The sequence below is a fragment of the Oryx dammah genome, unplaced genomic scaffold (assembly GCF_014754425.2).
Source record: "Oryx dammah isolate SB20612 unplaced genomic scaffold, SCBI_Odam_1.1 HiC_scaffold_5, whole genome shotgun sequence".
Taxonomy (NCBI): Eukaryota; Metazoa; Chordata; class Mammalia; order Artiodactyla; family Bovidae; genus Oryx; species Oryx dammah.
In genome coordinates, this window is record NW_024070189.1 from 94,259,351 (window position 1) to 94,267,356 (window position 8,006).

The 8,006-nt window shown below is 45.5% G+C and overlaps 1 long non-coding RNA gene across 1 annotated transcript in view; it reads left to right on the top strand.

Moving 5' to 3' along the window:
- The first annotated feature begins 5,194 nt into the window (after nt 1-5,194).
- Nucleotides 5,195-8,006, top strand: part of LOC120863963 — a 4,888-nt gene continuing 2,076 nt past the window's right edge. Inside the window, exon 1 of the long non-coding RNA XR_005721112.1 lies at nt 5,195-7,942. This is a non-coding gene — a long non-coding RNA (uncharacterized LOC120863963). The remainder of the gene's footprint in view (nt 7,943-8,006) is intronic.

An 8,006-nucleotide genomic window follows, 5' to 3' on the forward strand; every position in this document is an offset into this window, starting at 1 on the left:
GACTCTTTCATACTAGACTGATGATGTTTTTGAATTATCCTTTTCCACTAGTCATGGCTCACTGACCCATGGAATTGTCTAAAATTTCAAAACTCTAACAACTGACTCAAATATAATTTCATAATAGTTTTTGAAGAACTCAGTAGCACCAAGGAGGTTTGGGAGAAATTGCTGTCTGTTCTACTAATAAAATCATATTCAGTTCAGTTCAGTCGCTCAGTCGTGTCCGACTCTTTGCAACCCCATTGTCCCCTTCTCCTGCCTTCAATCTTTCCCAGCATCAGGATCTTTTCAAATGAGTCAGCTCTTCATATCAGGTGGCCAAAGTATTGGAGTTTCAGCTTCAACATCAGTCTTTCCAATGAATATTCAGGACTGATTTCCTTTAGGATTGACTGGTTTCCTTTAGGATTGACTGGTTTGATCTCCTTGCAGTCCAAGGGACTCTCAAGTGTTTTCTCCACCACCACAGTTCAAAAGCATCAATTCTTCGGCACTCAGCTTTCTTTATAGTCCGACTCTCATATCCATACATGACTTCTGGAAAAACCGTAGCCTTGACTGGTCGGACTTTGGTTGGCAAAGTAATGTCTCTGCTTTTTAATATGCTGTCTAGGTTGGTCATGACTTTCCTTCCAAGGAGTAAGCATCTTTTAATTTCATGGCTGCAGTCACCATCTGCAGTGATTTTGGAGTCCAAAAAAATAGTCTGCCACTGTTTCCCCATCTATTTGCCATGAAGTGATGGGACCAGATGCCATGATCTTAGTTTTCTGAATGATGAGGTTTAAGCCAACTTTTTCTCTCTCTTCTTTCACTTTCATCAAGAGGTTCTTTAGTTCTTCTTTATTTTCTGCGTAAGGGTGATGTCATCAGCATATCTGAGGTAATTGATATTTCTCCCAGCAACCTTGATTCCAGCTTGTGCTTCATCTAGCCCAGCATTTCTCATGATGTACTCTGCATAGAAGTTAAATAAGCAGGGTGACAGTATACAGCCTTCACATACTCCTTTCCCTATATAGAACCAGTCTGTTGTTCCATGTTGTTCTAACTGTTGCTTTCTGACCTGCATACAGATTTCTCAAGAGGCAGGTCAGGTGGTCTGGTACTCCCATCTCTTTCAGAATTTTCCGTAGTCTATTGTGATCCACACAGTCAAAGGCTTTGGCAAAGTCAGTAAAGCAGAAATAGATGTTTTTCTGGAACTCTCTTGCTTTTTCCATAATCCAGTGGATGTTGCAATTTGATCTCTGGTTCCTCTACCTTTTCTCAAACCAGCTTGAACATCTGGAAGTTCAAATCCCTTACAATTATACAGTGGAAGTGAGAAATACATTTAAGGGACTAAATCTGATAGACAGAGTGCCTGATGAACTATGGACAGAGGTTCGTGACATTGTACAGGAGACAGGGATCAAGACCATCCTCAAGAAAAAGAAATGCAAAAAAGCAAAATGGCTGTCTGAGGAGGCCTTACAAATAACTGTGAAAAGAAGAGAAGCGAAAATCAAAGGAGAAAAGGAAAGATATACCCATTTGAATGCAGAGTTCCAAAGAATAGCAAGGAGAGATAAGAAAGCCTTTCTCAGTGATCAGTGCAAAGAAATAGAGGAAGACAATAGAGGAAAGACTAGAGATCTCTTCAAGAAAACTAGAGATACAAAGGAAATACTTCATGCAAAGATGGGCTCAATAAAGGACAGAAATTGTATGGACCTAACAGAAGCAGAAGATATTGAGAAGAGGTGGCAAGAATACACAGAAGAACTGTACAAAAAAGATCTTCATGACCCAGATAATCACGATGGTTTGATCAGTCACCTAGAGTCAGACATCCTGGAATGTGAAGTCAGGTGGGCCTTAGGAAACATCATTACAAACAAAGCTAGTGGAGGTGATGGAATTCCAATTGAGCTATTTCAAATCCTAAAAGATGATGCTGTGAAAGTGCTGCACACAATATGCCAGCAAATTTGGAAAACTCAGCAGTGGCCACAGGACTGGAAAAGGTCAGTTTTCATTCCAATCCCAAAAAAAGGCAATGCCAAAGAATGCCCAAACTACCGCACAATTGCACTCATCTCACATGCTAGTAAAGTAATGCTCAAAATTCTCCAAGCCAGGCTTCAGCAGTATGTGAACCATGAACTTCCAGATGTTTAAGCGATTTTAGAAAAGGCAGAGGAACCAGAGATCAAATCGCCAACTATGTTTATAGAACTGTTCAATTTTGCTGATAAGGTGCCTGTGAAATGGTCTCTCCATTGGCTTTTATTTACATTCCATGATTGCTACTGAGGTTGAATGCCTTTTCAGATGTTTGAGACATTTCCTGACATCTTTCATTACTTGGTAATGATTTGGTAGCAGATTCAATACAGCTGAGCTGAGCACTTGTATATATAAAATCTCCATATGGAACAAAAATACAAAATAGTGATCTTTGGAGATTGTAAATACAAGAGTATTCATTGAACTGCACTTTTGTATTTTATACACTTTTCTGCATTTTTATATTCCACATGTCCAAGTATATAAAAAAACTCAAAACACAAAAGGTGAACAAACTCATTCCCGCCTCATCCTCCACAGACTTTCCAACACATCCACCCACTTTCCAGCTCAGCCTTTCCTAGTAACATGTTTTATCAGATTCTTATGTCCTTCTAGTGTTTTTTTTTTTTCATGCAGAGAGAAGCAAATACTGTTACATACTTATTTACATATATACCTTTGTTCACAAAAGCAGACTTGCTAGTTACTGCAGGGAATACACTTCACTTTTTGTGTATACCTTGGAGGCTATTTCATGTCAGTACATAGTCTCCTTGTTCTTTCTAAAATTTATTCATTGAAAAAAAACTCCAATACTTTGGCCACCTGATGCAAAGAGCTGGCTCATTTGAAAAGACCTTGATGCTGGGAAAGATTGAAGGCAGGAGGAGAAGGGGACGACAAAGGATGAGATGGTTGGATGGCATCACTGACTCAATGGGCATGAGTTTGAGTAAACTGTGGGAGTTGGTGATGGACAGGGAGGCCTGGCATGCTGCAGTCCTTGGGGTCACAAAGAGTTGGACACGACTGAGCAACTGAACTGAACTGAAAAAAAATTTGGAGGGGATCATAGTTCCCTGGCCAGAGATTGAACCCGGGCCCTCAGAGTGAAAGCATGGTGTCCTAACCATTGGACTGACTGGGAATTTCCATTTTTACATTTTTTAAAAAGTTGCCCGGTATCCCAGAGTGTGAATAGTCCACCTCTTGCTTATCGGGTTGTTTTTCACTTAGGTTGTGAGTAAAATCTTTTGCTTCTACAAACAAGGCTGCAATGAATAATCTTGTATTTAAGCCATTTCACATGGCAGCAAGTATATGTTTAGGAAAATTTTCTAGCAGCTGGATGACTAGGTCAAATACTATAATGAGATCCTAGCAAATGCCCTCTATAGGGTTTGTGGCAACTACACTGACGGAAGCACAACCTCTCCAACCTCTCTCCTCACCTGCTGCATTAAAAGGAGAACTCTGGTAACTCCGTGCCATTTTTAACGTGCATTTGTCTTATTCCCAGTGAGGTTTGGCATCTATTCTTCACTCCCACCTTCTTCAAACATTCTTCCTATAGACTTTCTAGCCTCAATCTCCTAGTTTTTTAGTATTTCTTTTTAATTCTTCCAGATAATAATATGATGGTGATGTTTAAGAACCAACGTTGCCAACACTAACAGAGCAAGTGCCAGTTTGTGTCAGGTGTCTGCTAAGCCATATGCTGTCATTGCCTCATTCGACTCTCACAGTATAACAAGGTAGATACTGTTATCTCCGTTTTATGAATAAAGTCACTGAGGCAGAGATATTTTCTCACTCACTCCTGGTCACATGAGTAGTAATCAAGGAACAGGAATTGAAATCTAATTTGGGGGCTACCCTGATGGTAAGGAATCCACATGAGTAGTAATCAAGGAACAGGAATTAAAATCTAGTTTTGGGGCTACCCTGGTGGTAAGGAATCCACCTGCCGATACAGGAGACATGGGTTTGATACCTGATCTGGGAAGATCCCACGTGCTGCAGAGCAACTAAGCCCATGTGCCACAACTATTTAGCCTGTGCTCTAGAGCCCAGGAGCTGCAACTACTGAAGCTGTGTGTCCTAGAGGCCAAGCTCTACAACAATAGAAGCCACTGTAATGAGAAGCCCAAACACCACAACTGGAGAGTAGCCCCAGAGAAAAGCGGAAGCAGCGATGAAGACCCAACACAGTAAATAAAGTGTTTAAAAAAGAAGGAAATCTAGTTCTGTCTGAACCCCATGAAGCCACCATCTTATCCATCTTCTTTTCCTGGAGAAGGCAGTATTAGGGATCGTAGCACAGGGCAGAGATGAAAGAGTTACAGCCAGAAGAACCAGAAGAGGGGATTCGGGCTCTGCCACTCAGAAACCAGGTGACTTTGGTCAAATGATGGGCATGCTACCTCAGTTTCTTCATCTTTAAATTGGGGCAGAGCATCATGATGAAGGTAAACAGTAAACGTCAAAATACACACATGAATATACATGCAATGAATATTAGGGAGCACCCACTCTGTCAGGCACTGTTCTCACTGCTGGTAACATAGCAGTGAACAAGCAGACAAAAAACCATGCCCTGGAGGTATGAACAAGAAAAATTTGTAGAACATATCAGTCTCAGGTAGTGAAGAGTGTTGGGGGAATAATGAGGGCAGGAGAGGAGTTGGGAGGTGACTATTTTAAGTAGAGTGGTCTAGATCAGCCTCCATAAGGTGAGATTTGAGTCAAGGCCTGAAGGAAATAAAGAGGGACTCAAATGAGATCTGAGATATCATTTTAGGCAGTGGGAACCATGAGAGCAAATTCTCTGCTGAGGTGGGAATGTACCTGGATCACTTGCCGTGCGGCAGGGAGAGCAATGTGGCTGCAGGGAGTGAGGGAAGGAGCAGAAGGTGGAGAGGTCAGCATGAGATCGTGCAAGGCCTCTGGTTAGCAATGGGGACTTCAGAGTTCCTCTGAGCTAGATAGAGTGGAGGTTTCTTAACGAAGCGTTTAGAGTTTTTCCTATCCCCAGGGGTAAAATCGGGGGTTGGAGGTAAGTTGCATCCGAGGCTCAGTGGCATCTGCTTTATTTCAGCGCTGTTCAGCAGGGAGGTCTGGTGGGCGCCACAAGGCCGCCCTGAAATCGGCGCAGGGTGCGCGACTTCAGCACTCTGGACAGCGCCACGCACGTTTCCCGGAGGCTAGGGAAGCGGCAGGCCTGGGGGCGGAGCCTGAAGAAGCGGCCTATTAAAAGCCGCGCGCCGCGCACAAAGGGCTAACCCAATAGGTAGGAGCTTGAGGAACTGTCCAATTGGGAGCGTTGGAGCGATGACGCACCGAACGACGTTGAGAGGCAGAGCTTGTGGAAAGCCTCTATTCCGAGCGGGGATTGTTGATTGGCCCCGTTGAAGCGACCGTGCCCAAGAGGCGGTCCTAAGAGCTTGCAAGAGGTCATTTTCGAAAGGGTAATTTGGAAAAACCGATCCTTGGGTGGTTTCTGCACCCAAGTGGAAGCCCGTGTACTTTCCCAGGTTGAAAGTTTCTGTGAAGCCCCCAACCCTTCCCTCCTTGGGGTCGACGCAACTATCCAGAGGAGCCCTCAAAACTGGAAGGGGTTCTCCTTATGAGTAGCATATGGAATTCTCAGATGCAGAACGGCAGGAGTTGGGTTTGCTCTGAAGCAGAGTTAGGGGTACCTCTGACGTTGAACTGTGTTGTTGAAGACTCTTGAGAGTCCCTTGGACTGCAAGATCAGCCCTGGGATTTCTTTGGAAGGAATGATGCTAAAGCTGAAACTCCAGTACTTTGGCCACCTCATGCGAAGAGTTGACTCATTGGAAAAGATTCTGATGCTGGGAGGGATTGGGGGCAGGAGGAGAAGGGGACGACCGAGGATGAGATGGCTGGATGGCATCACTGACTCGATGGACGTGAGTCTGAGTGAACTCCGGGAGTTGGTGATGGACAGGGAGGCCTGGCATGCTGCGATTCATAGGGTAGCAGAGTTGGACACGACTGAGCGACTGAACTGATGTTGAAATCGAAGTCGTTGCAGTCCTGGGGTCGGGTAATTGTCCCAAGAGCCTGGACGGTTTTCTCTGATTCAGACGGGCTTGAGAGCAGTCCTTGTGTGCTAGTCTCAGCCCCCACAGCCTCGGTGCCCTGATAGCTTTTTGGGAAACACCAGAAAGGCCATGGACCAGGACTTCTGACCTGTGTGGAATGACCTCTATGGCCACTGTCTAAACATTCCAGCTTGTCTCCCACACAGTAAAACAGAGTGGTGAGCCTGGACCCCTCTCCTTATCTTGGGCCAAGATTATAATGCATCACTCTGTCCCAGGTAGCTGTTTAGGATATGCAGTTTTAACCCCTCTTGGGTCTGGAAGGTGGTCCCTCGCAAAGTCCAGTGGACTTTTGCCACTTTATCACTCTCAACCTCAGCTCACTTGTTGCAGAACTCAAGCCTTTTTGTCGGTCTCTCAGCCTTTATTTTCACCTCTACCACACACAGGTTCTTTACCCAATACTCAAAAGAATTGCTCTGGAGCACTACTCAGCCCAAGTTCTTTCTAGCTCAGAATCTTTCCAGTTTTCCGTTGTCCTCAGGATGAGGTTGAGAACTCCTCTGCTTCCCAGTCAAGCCCCTGCACTGGATGGCTCCCGGCTTACATGAAGCCACACTTTTCCCTTCTCATGACCACAATGCTCACTCACCTGAGTTATCAGCTCCTTGAATTCCATTGACACCTCCCAGAATTTTCTGAGCATGCCAGTCCCTTGGCTAATCTTCCTCAACACACCTTTGGGTCCCACTCAACCATATTGTTTCACTTGAGACACATAACGCCTTCCCCTAACACTCGACCCGAGCTGGGAAAGGGCCCTCTTGGTGCCTGGAAGCTCCTTGAGGGCTAGGCCCAGTTTCACTGCCATATTCCCAGCGCTCAGTACATGGCTGAAACATAAGCAATACCCAATAAACACGTTATGTGAATGAAACAAATGAGCACAGTAAGTTTTCATTTATTCCAGAGTGGGTTAGAATGAGCATTTCAGCCAAAAATGCGTGCTGCATTGTTGCCCAAAATTGTGTCCAGAAGTTATAAAATAGGCCTATGAAGGGAAGGAGGAGCCCCAGGAGGCTCACACCTGGACACTGAATCCTGAGGCTCAACAGCCCAGCTGACTACACCAGAACAGGTTAATCATCAGAGGGAGAACAAATGAATGTTTCCCCGTCAGGTAGAGGGTAGTTGGGCAGCTCAGGCTGCACCTAGACACAACCAGGGCCCCGGTGACTGCAAATCTAGAGGTGTAGGTCTCTGATTTTTGTCTCCACCATTGCTACTAAAGGCCCTCTTTCATCTGAGGTCACTAGTCCCCAGTACTTACACTCTGTAGTCAGTTCAAATTCCTGGCAAGGCCCTGTGACATCATCTTACCACCATGAGGTGTCATACTTTCTCCCTTCCTACCTTCCCTCCAAAAGCACCCTTCAGGGTGGTGTCTGGTCCCAGGTCATTGACCCCCATGGCCTATCCATCAAGTACCCTGTCCTGATCAACTCGCTGAGGGTGTGGGCCACCAATCGATCCTTGTGCTGAGGCTCTGGTGCTGTCTGCTGGTGACTCAAGGACACATGACACCATCCTCCAGCAACACATGGGCCAACGTGTCTCTCCATAAGCCAGCTGTTGCCTACCATGGCCATAGCTGAGGAGGAGCTGGAGACCACCTCCTCCACACTGGCCTCCAAGGCTGAGAGGACAACAGGCCTGGGGAAGCCTGGATCACATCTGAAGCGGTGAGGAGTGAGCAAGGCCTTCTCCCTGCTGAGGTATGGCCACATCTTGCTGAATCCAGCTTCCTGGGGTGGCAGGTTCCAAGAGCTGGGGTACCAGGTTCCAAGAGCTGGGGTACCAGGTTCCAAGAGCTGGGGTACC